Source organism: Danio rerio, chromosome 13 (assembly GCF_052040795.2).
Source record: "Danio rerio strain M-AB ecotype USA chromosome 13, GRCz13ab, whole genome shotgun sequence".
Taxonomy (NCBI): Eukaryota; Metazoa; Chordata; class Actinopteri; order Cypriniformes; family Danionidae; genus Danio; species Danio rerio.
Genome location: NC_141033.1, coordinates 43,170,066 through 43,186,574, shown reverse-complemented (window position 1 = coordinate 43,186,574; position 16,509 = coordinate 43,170,066). Strand labels below are relative to the sequence as shown.

General features: G+C 36.2%; 1 protein-coding gene and 1 long non-coding RNA gene across 16 annotated transcripts in view; both read right to left on the bottom strand.

The window, feature by feature from the left end:
* hpse2 (heparanase 2) overlaps positions 1 to 16,509 on the bottom strand; it is a 205,074-nt gene that overhangs the window by 117,683 nt on the left and 70,882 nt on the right. The gene's annotated exons all lie outside the window — the stretch shown is intronic.
* Positions 13,934 to 15,148, bottom strand: LOC147841169 (uncharacterized). Its single transcript, XR_015505528.2, has 4 exons — positions 15,067 to 15,148; positions 14,327 to 14,384; positions 14,149 to 14,211; positions 13,934 to 14,023 (listed from the first exon to the last, which is right to left on the bottom strand). It is a non-coding gene; the product is annotated as an uncharacterized LOC147841169 (long non-coding RNA).

Here is a 16,509-nt window from a genome sequence, read left to right as displayed (position 1 = left end):
TACCGTTGCCCAAATTGCCCTCTGCCTTTGAAACCGCAGAAGCCCTGTGCAATCATGTATTTCGAATGTTTGGCTTACCTGATGATATCGTCTCAGACAGGGGATCCCAATTCACTTCCCGGGTATGGTCCGCTCTCTGTAAAAATCTAAATATTAATGTTAGTCTCACCTCAGGGTACCATCCTCAATCCAACGGCCAAACTGAACGTATGAATCAAGAAGTCATTCGATTTCTACGTTCCTACTGTCATCAGCAACAGCACGACACGAGTCGCTATCTGATGTGGGCAGAATATGCACAAAATTCATTAATAAAGCCAGCCACGGGTATTACGCCATTCAAATGTATTCTTGGCTACCAACCACCCCTGTTTCCATGGTCCGGAGAACCCACTGAGTTACCTGCTGTCACGGATTGGCTGCAGCGGAGTGAGGATGTCTGGAACCAGGCTCACAGACATCTCATGAGGGCAGTCAGGAGGAGAGAGATTCAGGCGAACCGTCACCGACGCCAGGGACCCACGTATCAACCGGGGCAGTGGGTGTGGTTGTCGACACGAGACCTTCGTCTGAGATTGCCCTGCCGCAAACTCAGTCCCAGGTATGTAGGGCCATTCAAAATTGTACGCCAGATTACTCCAGTGTCTTTTCGCTTAGCCTTGCCTAATCATTATCGTATTTCTCCTACTTTCCACATGTCATTACTCAAACCCGCTGGTGGTCCACGAGAGGAGGCGGTTGAGGAGGAATCGGAAACCAGGACCCCTCCACCTGTCATGATCGAGGGCGAGGAAGCTTACCTCGTTCGAGAAGTGCTGGACTCTCGACGTCGGGGTGGCGCCCTCCAATATCTGGTGGACTGGGAAGGGTACGGTCCAGAGGAACGGTCCTGGGTGAATGCTAGAGATATTCTAGACCCAACTCTCACGGAAGAGTTTCATCAAAGGTTCCCAGAGAAACCAGCCCCCCGACAGCGCGGTAGACCCCGGCGTCAGGTGCCTTCTCGCTTCAGGAGCCGCTCGCAGGAGGGGGGTTCTGTTGTAAATGAGGGCGATGCCAACCCTCTTGTGCACCACCAGAGGGAACCATCGCCAGAATTCTGATTCGACTCACGGACTCAAAATCCCATAAGCCCCGCTACCTGGCACTGATTACGGTCCAGGTGCAACTCATCAGCTCTCGTGTATATATACCACACTCACGCTCCGGTTCGTTGCGAAGTCTTGATTTGCCTGGCTGTCATTTCTGAGCGTTCCATACTCCCTGCTTCGGACTGATCTGTGTTTCTGACCCTGTGCTTGTTCTACGATTACGAAAGACATCTGCCTGCCCCTGATCTCCAGCCTGTTATTCTGACCAGTAAGATATCTGCCTGCCTTTGAACTTTTGCCTGTCCCACGTTCTGTCTCCTGGATTGCCCCTTTGTGTTTGTTTGTATGTGTGCTCTTAATAAAGCTTGCAAATGGATTCAATGCCTTCTGACTCATCACAACACTACACTACCTGACAAAAGTCATTTATTCCAGTTGTAAGAGCAACAAATAATAACTTGACTTTTAGTTGATCATTTGGAAAAGTGGCAGGTCGATTTTTTCGATGAATCATTGGAACTGCATCCCAATCATCACAAATACTGCAGAAGACCTATTGGAACCCACATGACCCGAGATTCTCACAGAAATCAGTCAAGTTTGGTGAAGGAAAAATCATGGTATGGGCTTACATTCAGTATGGGGGCATGTGACAGATCTGCAGAGTGGATGGCAACATCAGCAGCCTGAGGAATCAAGACATTTGTGCTGCCCATTACATTACAAACCACAGGAGAGGGCAAATTCTTCAGCAGGATAGCGCTCCTTCTCATACCTCAGCCTCCACATCAAAGTTGTGGAGAAAGCAAAGAAGGTCGAGGTCTAGGTCAAAGTGCTCAAGGATTGGTCAGCCCAGTCACCTAACATGAACATGCTTTCTTTGCCATTCCAGATGACTTTATTGTTGAGTCATTGCAGAAATGTACAATATTAATTATCTTTCCACTGCATCAAGACTTTATATTCAATACTGTACAGTATTTCTGTTAAGTGAAATGACTTTTGTCTAAGCAAAGTCAGACCTAACTGTCCTCATTAAATAATAAAACATCAAGGCATGATCATATTTTATTTTGGTAAGATAAGCGTAATCTAGAGGCCTTTGCCTTTCATATAAGCCACTTCTGATATCAAATGATCAACTAGAAGTCAAGTTATTATTTGTTGTTCCTAAAACTTGGATAGGCAACAAGACTTTTATATATATATCCAGCTGCAGGCTGACTAAATTTAAATGTAATAACATTAACTGATAAATACATTAGTAATAAGTTAATTAGTTTAAGTTATTAATAAATAATTAAGTTATAGTAACTAAGGACTTTAACTTTTTTGATTTAACTTTTGTAATGCAATAATGTGCACCTTTTGTGAAGCTGTATTGAAACATTAATTATTGTGAAAAAGCCATACAAATAAACCTGAACTGAATTGAATTACAATGAACAAAGAAATCCAAGAAATACAGTTTATTAGCTTGCCTTTACATAGTTTATGGCTGACTAATCTTTAAAACACACACACACACACACACACATACACACATAACCCAGCAAGCATTTTTTGGTTTTTAAAAGATGTCTTATAGATGTCTAATAGACATCTAAACATAGTTGTCTTGGCTAAAAGTAAAACAAGGCTCAATTTGGCCTTTCAGTAAAAAACTAATAGACAATTAAGAATAGGCCAAGACTGGTCATCAAACAAACAGAAATGAATATAAAGTCTGTCTAATCTGTCTATTTGGCCACAAGTCTGGTTTTGGGTATTCATATACGTCTATTAGATTTTTACTGACAGCCCAAGTTTAGCCTTGTTTTAGCCAAGCTGTCTATGTTTATACGTCTATTAGAAGTCTATTAAACTCAAAATTGCTTGCTAGGAAGAGTCATGCAGAATTCTATTAGTTTTCACAGAAGCAAAATCTGGCCCAAGGATTTTTCTCTGACCATTCTCATCTCATTATAAAAAGGTCGGAGGGGATCCTTTAGAATTCACATACCTGTCAAAACGGTCTTAATTAGCTGCTAATGCCATAATTACATCATGATCACTTTAAAGAGAAGGGTGAGGCACTGAAAAGCCCTCGAGCTGTTTTTACGGCACCTCTTCAAAGGATTTCCTTTTTCAGACAACCGAATCAATCCGGCCCATCCTTCAAGACATCGTACAGCTCACCAAATACGTCTTTCAGCTCTGTCGGAGCTACAGGAACGCTTTCATTTACGCGCATGCCATTCTCACACAAAAAAGGAACCCCAGTGACATGTTTGCTTGTGTTTTTCAGCTCTAAGTGACAGGATGTTTCATGAATCGTCTTTTGGCAGTAAATCATCGCCTGGGAACGTAAGCGCTTGTAATATTGTGGAGCGTATAGATTTTAGGAGGGGGAAAAAAAAAACATCTGTCCAGTTAGCTTGGCTGGTCCTTTCCAAATAAAACCATCTGAGGGTGAAAAAAGACAAGCAGACGGATGTGACCCGAGACAAGAAGCGTGAAGAATACAACATACTACACCAAAATCCCTAGATGGGAAGAAATAATTCAAAACAGCATGTTGGTCTCAGAGCAAATGCTCTTTGTGATTGATACTAAAGCATTTAAGAACATTATTTTTGATACAAACTTCAGGGCCAAAAACTGTGGAGGAGTTTATTTGCATAGTTTGAGAAGATGTGGAGAGGTAAATGTTTTGTCTTACGTAGCCAGACTTTTGACAATCAAAATAAGATGAACTCTACTTCCTAATCTAGATCAGTGTAATGGAAATAAAAAAATGACAAAAGCTATGTTTCCATCTACCTATTTTTATGAGCATTTTGGATATGCACATTAAAAATAGTTCATGGATACTGTAAGATGACCATCAATTTTATAAATGTGCATAAAAAAATGTATGCTCATAACTGAGTAGGATAAACTTTTTACTAGATAGGAAAAGATGTGCATAAACTATGATGGAAACAAACCAATTCCAGTATGTGCATTAAAAAGGTCATGTGATTTTGTGAGTATAAGAGATCATGTGAGTATAAAAATGTGTGTGAATGGACAAACCAGCAGGCTGAGGACATTATAAAACATCTGAAATGTTGTTTTGGTCACTCTAAAATGCCTTAGCTGTTTCAGTATTAGTGTTATTATATTGTTAATGACCTCCAGAACTATCAAGAGCATCTGTGCTCCGCGTCTCACACCTTCAAACGCCACCACGTTTTCATTGCTTGTCAGGATTGTCTTCTGAGGTGCAAGTCATTTATTAAATAAAGAAAAAATTCACGCAGCTTCTCCTACCTCAATAAATTAAAATTTTATTCTATATATTTGGTGCCGGGCGAAGCAATGGTGCAGTAGGCAGTAGGTAGTGCTGTCGCCTCACAGCAAGAAGGTCGCTGGTTCGAACCTCTGCTCAGTTGGTGTTTCTGTGTGGAGTTTGCATGTTCTTCCTGCGTTCGCGTGGGTTTCCTCCGGGTGCTCCGGTTTCCCCCACAGTCCAAAGACTGCGGTGCAGGTGAATTGGGTTGGCTAAATTGTCTGTAGTGTATGTGTGTATGTTTCCCAGAGTTGGGTTGCAGCTGAAAGGGCATCTGCTGCGTAAAAACGTGTTGGATAAGTTGGTGGTTCATTCCGCTGTGGCGACGCCGGATTAATAAAGGGACTAAGCCGACAAGAAATGAATGAATATTTAGTGCCAGTGATGATTTTGTTCTCTTTGACTCGTTGAATGAAAACGCTGCTTCACTCCTAGTCTATGCAATATTCCAGTTTTGCACATCAATTTATTTTGCATTTTTGGATGGAAACATAGTGAGTGTATTTTGATATGTGCCATCCGAATCAAAAAGATTATGTTATGCATTTAATTTTAGTTATGTAGTTAAATATTAGTTAGTTTCCAAGTTTAGCTCAATCTTTTTCCTTTAATTAGATCAAAAATGTATTTAAAATGAAGCAATACAGAAATTAATTTAAGTAAAAAAATGTCACTTAAACTTTAAGGTGTGTATTGGTTTAATTGTATTCCTAATTGTGCCAAAATAGTTTCCTTGTGTCCATCTAGTACATGTGTTTACATCCTGAAATAATAATATTGAGATATACAGTTAATGTTAAGATATACAGTTAAAGGCAAAATTATTAGCCCTCCTGTGAACTTTTCATTGTTTTTCCCAGGGGATTTTTAATAGTTCTATTTTATATTTTCTCCTGAAGAAAGTCTTATTTCTCTTACCTCTTACTGTGGCTGGAAGTTTTTTGTTTTTTTTTTAATAATAAATTTAACTCTTGTGTGCTGTTGGTTATGGTTTTTATCCAATCTGGAGTAATTTTAAGGATTCATTTGGCCACAACATTATCTGTGTTTTAGCAAATGAAATGATTTTTGACAACAAAACTTATTTTGACAAATATTTTATATACATATATTTTATGTATGTATATATATATATATATATATATATATATATATATATATATATATATATATATATATATATATATATATATATATATACACACACACACACACACACACACACAACACACACACACACACACACACACACACACACACACACACACACACACACACACACACACAGTTGAAGTCAGAATTATTAGCCCCCTGAATTATTAGCCCCCTGTTTTTCCCCCAATTTCTGCTTAATGGAGAGAAGAATTTTCCAGCACATTTCTAAACATAAGTTTTAATAACTCATTTCTAATAACTGATTTGTATTGTATATTGATGGTTTGTTCTGTAGACTATAGGAAAAAATATATAGCTTCAAGTGGCTAAAAAATTTGACTTTAAAACAGTTTTTAAAGAATTAAAAATGGCTTTTATTCTATCCAAAATAAAATAAATAAGACTTTCTCCAAAAGAAAAAATGCTATCAGACAAACTGTGAAAATTACCTTCCTCTGTTAAACATCATTTGGGAAATATAAAAAAATAAAAAATAAACATTCAAAGTGGGGCTGTTTTTAATATCAAGTTATATCATTTTATTATTGGTATTATTTAAAATAGAACAAGGATAGCATTTTAAATTTAGCAAAACTGCTTGAATTTTTCTTATATAAAGTTTTATTATGCATTTTATGTGGTTTAAATGTGGCCCCCTTGGCCTCTGAACTTGAGTATACCTACTTTAGAGTATCTGAGACCCAGGTTGTAAAGGCTCCACCCTCTTCTGGAAAAGGGATGCTCAATTGCAAATACAGAGACGCACACAAAACAGCATGTTTGATTACACTTAAAAATAGGGCTTTACTGATTGGTAAATAATATGGTACATGAGCTTAATCTTCAACATTTTTATCATTAACTTTTAAAAAGTAGCATATATGGTCCCCTTTAAAATACTAAAATATTACTGACCCATTTTTTAAAGTTAAAAAATGTAATGTAATTTTATGACCCTAATGATAATGACCCAAATTTCTTGATGCATCACCTCATCTTCTAAATTAAACATAACTAACCAATTGCTTATGCAAATATTAACCCCCTCCTGTGTAAAATATGAGTAAAAACACCAAATCCACCACAGACAAACCACCTGCACCACTCATCAAATATGGAAACTTGTTTATAGAAATACTCCTCCCTGTGCCCAAAACACAATAAAATGATGAGCCATAATGGCTCATGTCATGAGATAAGGCCCCTCACTGCATAGTTCAGTCACTGGCCTCTACATCAGAGGTGCAGACGTAAAGAGCAGTTAGGTCTCTGTAGTAACCGTGTCTGACAGCGCTCAAATAGACTTCATTACTGTGTAGCATGTTTCCACCAGATGCTCTCCAAAAGAACAGAGCATTTTTCCAAGCATTTTACCTCAAATAAATACCTTCCCAAAGACACAAACCATTAAAACATTAGTCTTGGTCACATAGTAAATTCTGAAGTGGACAGATCATGCTCACCCAAGTAAAACACGTCAGCTGCCTGAGAGAGACATCATGCTCGACTGAACTCACTGCACAAGTGTTAAACGTCTGTTCAAGCTTCAGAAAAGAAAAAAGCCAAACCTTGAAGCAATTTTGCAACAACTTGCTCTTACAGACTTGTATACTTGACTTGCTTCAAAACATTATTATGCAATATCTAAATTGCATATTTGATATTTAAAAACATCCTGCTAACATTTAGGAACTGCTAATTAAGTTTTAATCAACAAAAGTAGGTGTGTGATTGGCGGCACGGTGGCTCAGCGGTTAGCACCATCACCTCACAGCAAGAAAGTCGCTGGTTCAAATCCCGGTTGGGCCAGTTGACATTCCCGTGTGGAGTTTGCATGTTCTCCCTGAAGGTCTGTGATTGGCTGCAATGTTTATCACTTGACACTCCAGGTCAAACTCCTGTGTCTTATATAGGCAAGTACAATAACTATAAAGATAAAAATATAGTTCTAAAAATCACTATAATAGCATAGTTCACACCACACCTGAAACAATAAAGATACAGTGGAAAGAGATCATTGGGATCACTTTCAAAAAAAAATTTTTTTCCCATAAAAATAATAATAAAATGATAATAATCGATAATGAAAATCTGGGTATACCAAGACAAATTCGAATAATAAGAGATTAGTATATGGAAAAGGGCATACAATGAGCCTCAAACACCACTGTTTCCTTGTTCTCATGTAAATTCCAAAAGTGTAAAACCCTAGTGGACAATGGGCCAATCAGAAGACCAAACAAAATGTGACAATACTCACAGGCCATGCCTTCCACATTTGCATGTATGTCTACTTTAGGTCATTTATCCAGACATAATAAGCAGTCACGTCATCAGGAGAACACGACTAATATGCAGCTCTGAGATCATAAACAAAAACTCTGAGATCATTAATATGCACGCCTAAGGCTGCGTTTAACAAGCATTTGAGAACATTTTCTAGTGAGACAACGGTGATCGTATTCCTTCCTTAGTTAGTTTTAAGCATATATTTCACTTACTATGTATGCGAGTAGGCATGAATGATAACCGTTTTTAAGGTATACCGCAGTTTGGAAATCCAAGGTTTTAAAACTACCTACATTTGCTGTAATACCGTTCCTAAGGTATGTAACAGTATCTCCAGCAGAAAAGATATCCAAAGATGGCATTTTAAATTGTAATGAAATCAGTGATGGCAGAAGTCAAAGATTCATTTGAATTATTTAGCCTTACTGCTCCAGAATATTTTAAATGTTTCTTAAAATAAAATATATTGTGTTAAAAGTGGGGGAAAGGTGTTGGTTTTTTACTCAGAAATTTAAAAAGAACATATTTTAGAGCGGTGATCACAATACAGTAAAACCAAGGATGGGTTGCGGCTGGAAGGGCATCGGCTGCATAAAAACTTGCTGGATAAGTTGGCGGTTCATTCCACTGTGGCGACCCCAGATTAATAAAGTGACTAAGACGACAAGAAAATGAATGAATGAATAATGTAAAATGAAAATAAAGATATTATTATCGCTCACCTGTGTGGACACAAATGTATGTCATTCATTAATTTTCCTACAGCTTAGTCCTTTATTTATCAGGGGCAGCCACAGTGGAATGAACCGCCAACTATTCCAGTTAGCATATGTTTTATGCAGCGGATTCCCTTCCAGCCAAAACCCAGTACTGGAAAACGCACATACACTCATATTAACACACACATTCAAACACTACAGGCAATTTAGTTCATCCTACAGCACATGTCTTTGGATTGTGGGTGAAACCGGAGCACCCGGAGCAAACCCACGCAAACATGGACATGCAAACTCCAGCCAGAACTTAAACCAGCAACCTTCTTACTGTGAGGCAACAGTGTTAGCCACAGAGCCACCATGTTGCCCCTACAAATATATCTATTGTTATATTTTTATTTATCATGCTTGCTCTGAACTAGCCTTAACGACGATGATCATTGGAGCCAATCACCGTAATATCTGTATAAAAACGAGAGGGGTTTGGATGCAGACCTGGTGCAGTGCAATCTGAGCTGCATCTAATGCTTTATAATGGGGTCACATAACCCCACCCTAAAGCAGGTCGCACACCAGAAGCGCCGCTCGGCGCCGCGACACGGCGCGTACATGACAGTTTAAGGTATCACACACCAGATGCGCACATTCGAATGATATTTAACATGAAACTAATCAGATGGCGCTCTGTGGCGCGGCTGAAAAATGAACTGCGTCCTGAGCCGTCGCCGACAGCCGCCGACAGCCGCCGACTTGCGGCGCCGGTGTGTGTATCCTGATAGAAACCTATGTTTAGAATTCTAAAATACATGGCGCTGCGCGGCGCTTAACCCTACCCCAGTGACATCACTCACTCCATTTGAGTGCATTGTGTCTGATGTTGCATTGTTAAGTGATGCAATCTCAGCTTGCATCATAAAGGTTGCATCCAGATACTATTGATTAAATCACATGCTTAAAAAATCTGCCATTATTTACTCTCTCTTCACTTGTTTTAAAACTCTCTTCTTGAACACAACAAGTTATTTTGAAGAGAGATAGAAACCTGTAACCACTGATTTCCATAGTATTAGTCCTTCCAACAATAAATGTCAATGGTTATAGGCTTCCAGTTTTCTTCAAAATATCTTGTGATGTGTTCAGCAGCAGAAATAAACTCATATTTATAAATCACACAAGGGTGAGTAAATAGTTAATACATTTTCATTAACTATTTGAGTGAACTATCCCTTTAAATTGACGAACGACAATAGAAACTCTTCATAAAATCATCACATATATTCAATATTCATTACTTCAATATTCATTAATATTATTAAAACCTGAAATTTTTAAACATGGGAATTATTTACACTTAAACAAAATTGTATAATAATTATATAATTATTATTATATAAACTATAATATAATAAAAAATATTATAATATAATTATATAAATTATAATATAATTAGTATTATATTAGACATAAATATAAACTTTTAATATGCACAGAAGTGTTTACAACGTCCGCTGTTTCCAAAATAAAGTGCATTAAATGTGCTAAAGCCATATTTATTATATTTGAAAATCTCCAAACTGTTTGGTGACATTGATGTCACAATTATTATAATGCTTAGCACTGTAAGTGGCAGCTAATTGTGCTAATAACAAAAACACAATGTGGCAGCACACGGCAGAGGTGCTCTACTGGCCTTATGTCGTGCCCAGTTAACACCGACCTACATCTGCCTTTGCTTAGAGCCGTCAGGTCTTGTCACTCAAGTTTAAAGTGAACAAAATAAAGCAGAGGGGTTTTGGGCAGCCCCTCCTGACTGCCTTTTTTAAAGTACTCCAGGCTGCCGCAGAAAACTCAATTTGACTTTTCCTGCCCGTGTTCCCTAGACCAGAGCAAATTTCATTACATGTTTATGGACTTATAAAATTCCTCACATCAGAATACAGCTTTCTTCACACGCGGTTTCGTCAGAACTGACTGAACCTGAGGTGTGGGGAGGTCTAACCGCCGTTGTTGCAGTGCTGATTTGTATCCATATATTTCTGTTTCATCCAGTTCAGCGGAGTTCAATTCAAAGCCTGACGGATTTCTGCTTTCTAACAGTGCTCGCTGAGAAGAAACAGATAACTGATCAACCATCACGAATGTGCTGAAAGATCTGAAAAGGTTAGCAGAAGGGCTTCATAGTGAGCTCCAATATTCAAGGAATGATTTTGTAATTCCCATTTATGTTATTCCAAAACTTCATGGATCTCTTTATTCTATTTACAACAATATTAACTTGAACTTTTATCAGTAAATGGTCCTGAGTTTGTTCATAGCATGCTTCTTGTCCATAATACACTGTAAAAAAAAAAAAAAAAAATATATATATATATATATATATATATATATATATATATATATATATATATATATATATGGCAAAATGTCATGACAACCAATGTTTTTATGTTTTTTTAAGTAACTTTTTTAATTAACTTATTTAAAGGGCACCTATGATGAAATTAAACTTTTGAAGCTGTTTAGATAGAACTGTGTGTAGGTATAGTGTGTCCACAGTCATTTTAGAGTGATATAAACACAATAAATCTCTTTTTTAAATTGTTCTGATGTTCAAATAGGATCCAAAACCCACCCATTTTGAAGCCCACCACAACGTAATGCAGGAGTGCGGTTTTCCCGGCCCACTAAATCGATTTATTGCTGTGTATTAACATGTCTCTGTAGTAAGGTGTATAAGCATACACACAAAAGATCTGTTCAGCTCTCTGTGATCATCTGCACCTCAAGAATGAGTTTTACAAGTTTAAAATGTTTTTAAAACGGTGCATAAAGGTTTTAATAAAGAAAAAAAAACGTAAAATTGCTGTAATTAATCACCACAGCCGCATAGTGTCAGAACAATTCTAAAAAAAAACGATGCTTCAGTCCCTGTTTGTGGACTTAAATCAGGCATTTTACGACTGGAATGGTTTATACACACGGCTGATTGACACTATTCTCTGCACCTGGTCAGTGAAGGACCACAGACACCTGCATGGCAAAACGCACAAGAGGTTTTCCATATATAACGTGTGGTATCAAATCCCATTACAACAACACTCTTTTAGCAGTTCATACTCGCGTCATGGGGGGCATGAATGAAATGTTCCTGAATGAAAGTGAAAGTGCCAAACTGCAGTTAAAATCGACAAATTAAAAACAAAACTCCAGGAGAAATGTGGATAGCCTTGTGACACAATGACGTTAATCTAATTATGTGCTATAAAACAGGATCATTAACTATTGCAGCAAACCGTTGACCTATTGCGTCTTTTCGTCAAATACATTATTTCCAATGGAGACGTGCGCATATTTGGTGTGGTGTGCGCACAGGCATATTACAAATGATCTCACGCTGTAGTGGTGAGAGAGTACTGCGTGGCTTTCAGTGCAATGTAAAAAAAAAAAGGCGAATTATAACAAATTATTAAAATGATTATGAATGTATGTATGCAGATAATAACAACAGTTCTTTTAAATACTATAGCTTATATATAGCTTAAATTAACATTTAATAAATGTTAATTTATTTGTTCTTATATTAATTTTTTTATTAATTGTTCTGTCTTTTATTTTCATTGTAAAATTATCACTCATGTTCAAATCTAAAACATTTTCATTTATTTTTAAGTCCAAAGAGAGAAATTGACTATTGTTTGTTTTTTATTAATATTGTGTGCTGTATTTGGTTACTGGGCAGCAATAAACAACACTTTAAAATCTAAAAATATAAGCAGTTTTCTGGTTATTTTCTAAACTAGTAGTGTTTTGAATTTAATAAATGCATAATAATCGTGATGACCATGAAACCATTATTCTTCAGACCATAATTTCACAACCAAATCTATAACCGTTGCATCCCTAATTGTTACGCATTTTAAAACAAAACACATGAATGTGTCTGAATGTAGAAGAAGACTTATTTAGCAATACACTGCTTTTGTGCCTCGAAATACAACATTTGGATATGTTTGTAAAAAAAGTGATGTTATGTAGTCTCAAAATACAACATATTAACATTTTAATGTAGAAAAAGTCAACATGGGTGTCTTCATGAGCACAAATACAGTGTATGGGCTCTTTTATGATGTTGTGTCATCACTTATATTACAAGCCATATCTCTCCAGCCCCTTGTTTGGGATACTTTTCATAATCTGGCCCCCTTGACAAACTAATTGAATAGCCCTGATCTAACACTACCATCAACCCATCCTCGAATTTAAATACAACAGCCAACAAGATAGCAGCCTTCAGTAAAATATGTGTGCAAGTTCAATGTTTTCCCTAGGATTTTTTTCCAACTGTGGCGGCAGGCCGTTCACACCAATCTTCCATCTACCTATGGGGATGTTTTAATGACAAATGTCATGAGCATAGTACACTCAAAAAAATGATATGTTGGCGTTAATTAACTTTTTTTTGTCCACTGGTTCCACGTAACCGAGTTAAGTTGTCTTTAAGAAAGAATATTAATTTTAGTGAACTTAAGTTAGTTACATAAAGGTAGCGTAATGTTTAGTTCAATCAACGTAACATTTATAGTTTAGCTTTAATCAATGTAGTTATTTAAGTTCAATTATTCTAAAATTGATATTGTTATGTTTAACCAAATAAAAAAACAGTTTCCGTTTCATTGAGTTTATTCAATAGCATTTTTACAGTTTTACACATTTTCCAGCAATCAAATGATTATCAAAATCTAAATATTGTCTTTATCTGTATCTTCTCTTATTACAATAAGTTAAAATATTAATACTATTAAATTAATAGTAATACAAGTATGAAGTAAATTAAAAACAATAAATGGTTTACAAAAATATGCTTACAAAAGCATCATAAAATACACTTTTCAAAACAATACTTTCATATATTACAAAAAACATTCAAAAATAATATTCTGCCTTCAAATGATTTATCAAAAATATACTTCGAAAAATTAAGTCTTCTTTTGTAAACTATGCTGTACCCTCTTTACACTGAAAAAGCAGATAACACTTCAGTTGTTCAAAGAAAGATTAACATTTTCAGGCAAAGTAACACGATCAGCACTACACCATAAATTAGACCAACCATCACAGAACATGCAATAGCTACACACATTCATCTCTGACATTTGCAACATTTCTGCACATTTGCACCAGACACTTTCTTACAACCACTCCCTATATCTAAAAAAAAAAACAAACACAAAAAAACATTGTGCATGAAGTCTGCTTCACACAGGTAAAAGCATTCTTAATTCTTAACATTCTTTGTATAATTAGCACATCTTGGGTGTATTGCCTCTTCTTGTTGATTTGCTGAATGTCTCCTCAATTGTAAGGTTCTTCAAAAGAGTCTGCTAAATGTTAATGTAACTACTGTAGATTCATAAGGTGGTGTTGCACATCAAGGTTTGTGCTTCATCATGCCCAGCATCCTAAAAATGTCAGGTAAAAAAAAATAAACATTTACCAACAGATCAAAGGTGAAAGGAGGAATTGGTTTAAGAGGAAAATATAAACTGTTTTAAAAAAATTATAAAATAAAATGTAAATAGCTTACCATGTACTCCCTCACTTAGGGGCTTTGAGGATGCATTCACACCTTTTTTCCACTGGTGATGATCTAAATGACATGAAATGACAAATAGTAATTTACTAAATAATTAGTAGTTAAAATTACTTGTAATTTTTACTGTACATCATTTTAATGTGTGTATAGGCATCTAAAGGCATAGTACCTGGATGATACACAGTCTCCTCAGCCAGATATGGGACTTTAGAGGTTGAGCTGTAAACCTGTGAGGGAGAAAATAGATGCGAGTGAGCAAATATTTGTAATAATAAAATATAATAATAGAAATATATAGCATTTAGAATAATATATTTATAATAATAAAAATGAAAAAAATAAAACACTGCAAACTACTAAACTTAAGTTTAAATGTGTTAGATGACCAAACAAATAAGCTTGTCATCCTATTTAAGTGTCACATATGCTTGTCAAGTTTTTTTTTTTTTTAAGTTAACAGGCTTGAATAATAACAATGTGCCAACACCACCTTTTAATTAATATTATGTAAGTTATCAAAACTAGCATTCAAACTTGACGAACAACTTGACACTCATTTAAAATAGAGACTATCAAATCAAATCAAAAATCAAATCACTTTTATTGTCACATTATCAGCACGGGTGCTATAAGTGCAATGCTTAGACTATTCTAACATGACTATTCCTTACTACCATTGTTTGCAACTTTATTTTGTGGGAGTTAATATATACAAAGTATAAAATCTCACAGGAATGCAAAAATTACTACAAATTTATCTGTCATTAATGTGAAAAAGAAACAGGGAACATGGCAATTTCATAACAATACTATACACAAACACAACAGAGTATTACAAGGGAGTACATTAATGACTCAAATGTTGTCACAGCCTCAATATAAATACATAAAAAGTAAATAAAATCTCACCTGTGTGTCCACATTGGGCAAAGCTTTGTGCACGTTCTCAATTTGTACTGTAATCTTCATCTTTTGATTCCCATAATATGGCGCCTAGCTGAGAGTGATCGTTGTGGTTTGAATCTTCTTACTTCCTGTGTTGTTTTGAAACTGCGCATGTGCAGATATTACTCCACCTATTGACCAAAATGCAGTACTGCAAAAGCAACACAACTCCCTTTCATTCATGTTAATTAAGCGAGCTGTTTAAATGTAAAAACTAACTTTTTCTAATTTTTTCCAACACAACACTTTTATTTTTAATACACAAACATAAGCGAATTGTTTAATTTCAATATAGTTACATTCTTTGGACCAACTAAAGCCATAATTCATTTTTTTGAGTGTATTACAAGCCGAGATTGCATTTATTTAATACGAGCATGCAAATCTCTATGCCGACTTCCTCTATTCGTGCACAAAACTTTTGCACGCTCCCTCAAATATATGCTTCTTAAGTGCAGATTTTCTTGCATGCTCTCAAATAAAAATGGCTGAAGTGTGATTTAGTGCCTTTATGTAACAAGTAGGCCATGTCTCCAACATTTATTAGATTTGCTAGGAATATTTATGACTGCCTCCAATAGACCTAGTGTGGCATTATTGCATCTTGAAGTAATTCACACTATCAGGGTGTGAATTATACATTGAGTATCGGGGGGGCTCAGTTATTTTCAATAGCTTGTGTAATAAATATGTGTGCTTAAGTAAACCAAATTCATATGTTTATTTTAATTAGCCTACATCTCATAATGAGCATTCTGGAAGTGGTCATGCATTCGCATTGGTATGAACCGTTATATGGGTGCTCAAATTTATATTTATATGATTTGTAATTCTTTATTTGTAATGTAAATATTATTTAAGATACAACATTGGGGCAACATGGTGGTGCAGTGGGTAGCACTGTCGCCTCACAGCAAGAAGGTCACTGATTTGAGCCCCGGCTGGCTCGGTTGGACTCGTGGAGTTTGCATGTTCTCCCCATGTTGCATGTTCTCTCCTCCGGGTGCTTTGGTTTGCCCCAAATTCCAAAGACATGTGCTATAGGAGAATTGTATTGCGCCATAGGTGAATTGCTATAGGTGAACTTGGGTGTATGTGTGGGTGTGAGTGCAAGAGTGTATGGTTGTTTCCCAGTACTGAGATGGGGCTTGAAGGACTAAGCCGAAAAGAAAATTAATAAAAAAATGAAAGATACAAAAGTGTGTGATATTTTCCACTATTTAAAGAGCTGACCCCCCCCAAATGTTGTTCTGTTGTACTTCAGACCCCGCAAACCCCCCTGTAATCCACACCCTGGTCACAATCCAATGAAAAAAAAAAAATGCTGATGGTTTTTTATTTGCATGTTGTTTGTTTTTTAATGTATGACTATAAACTACTATTTTTATCTTCTGTAGGTTACGGATA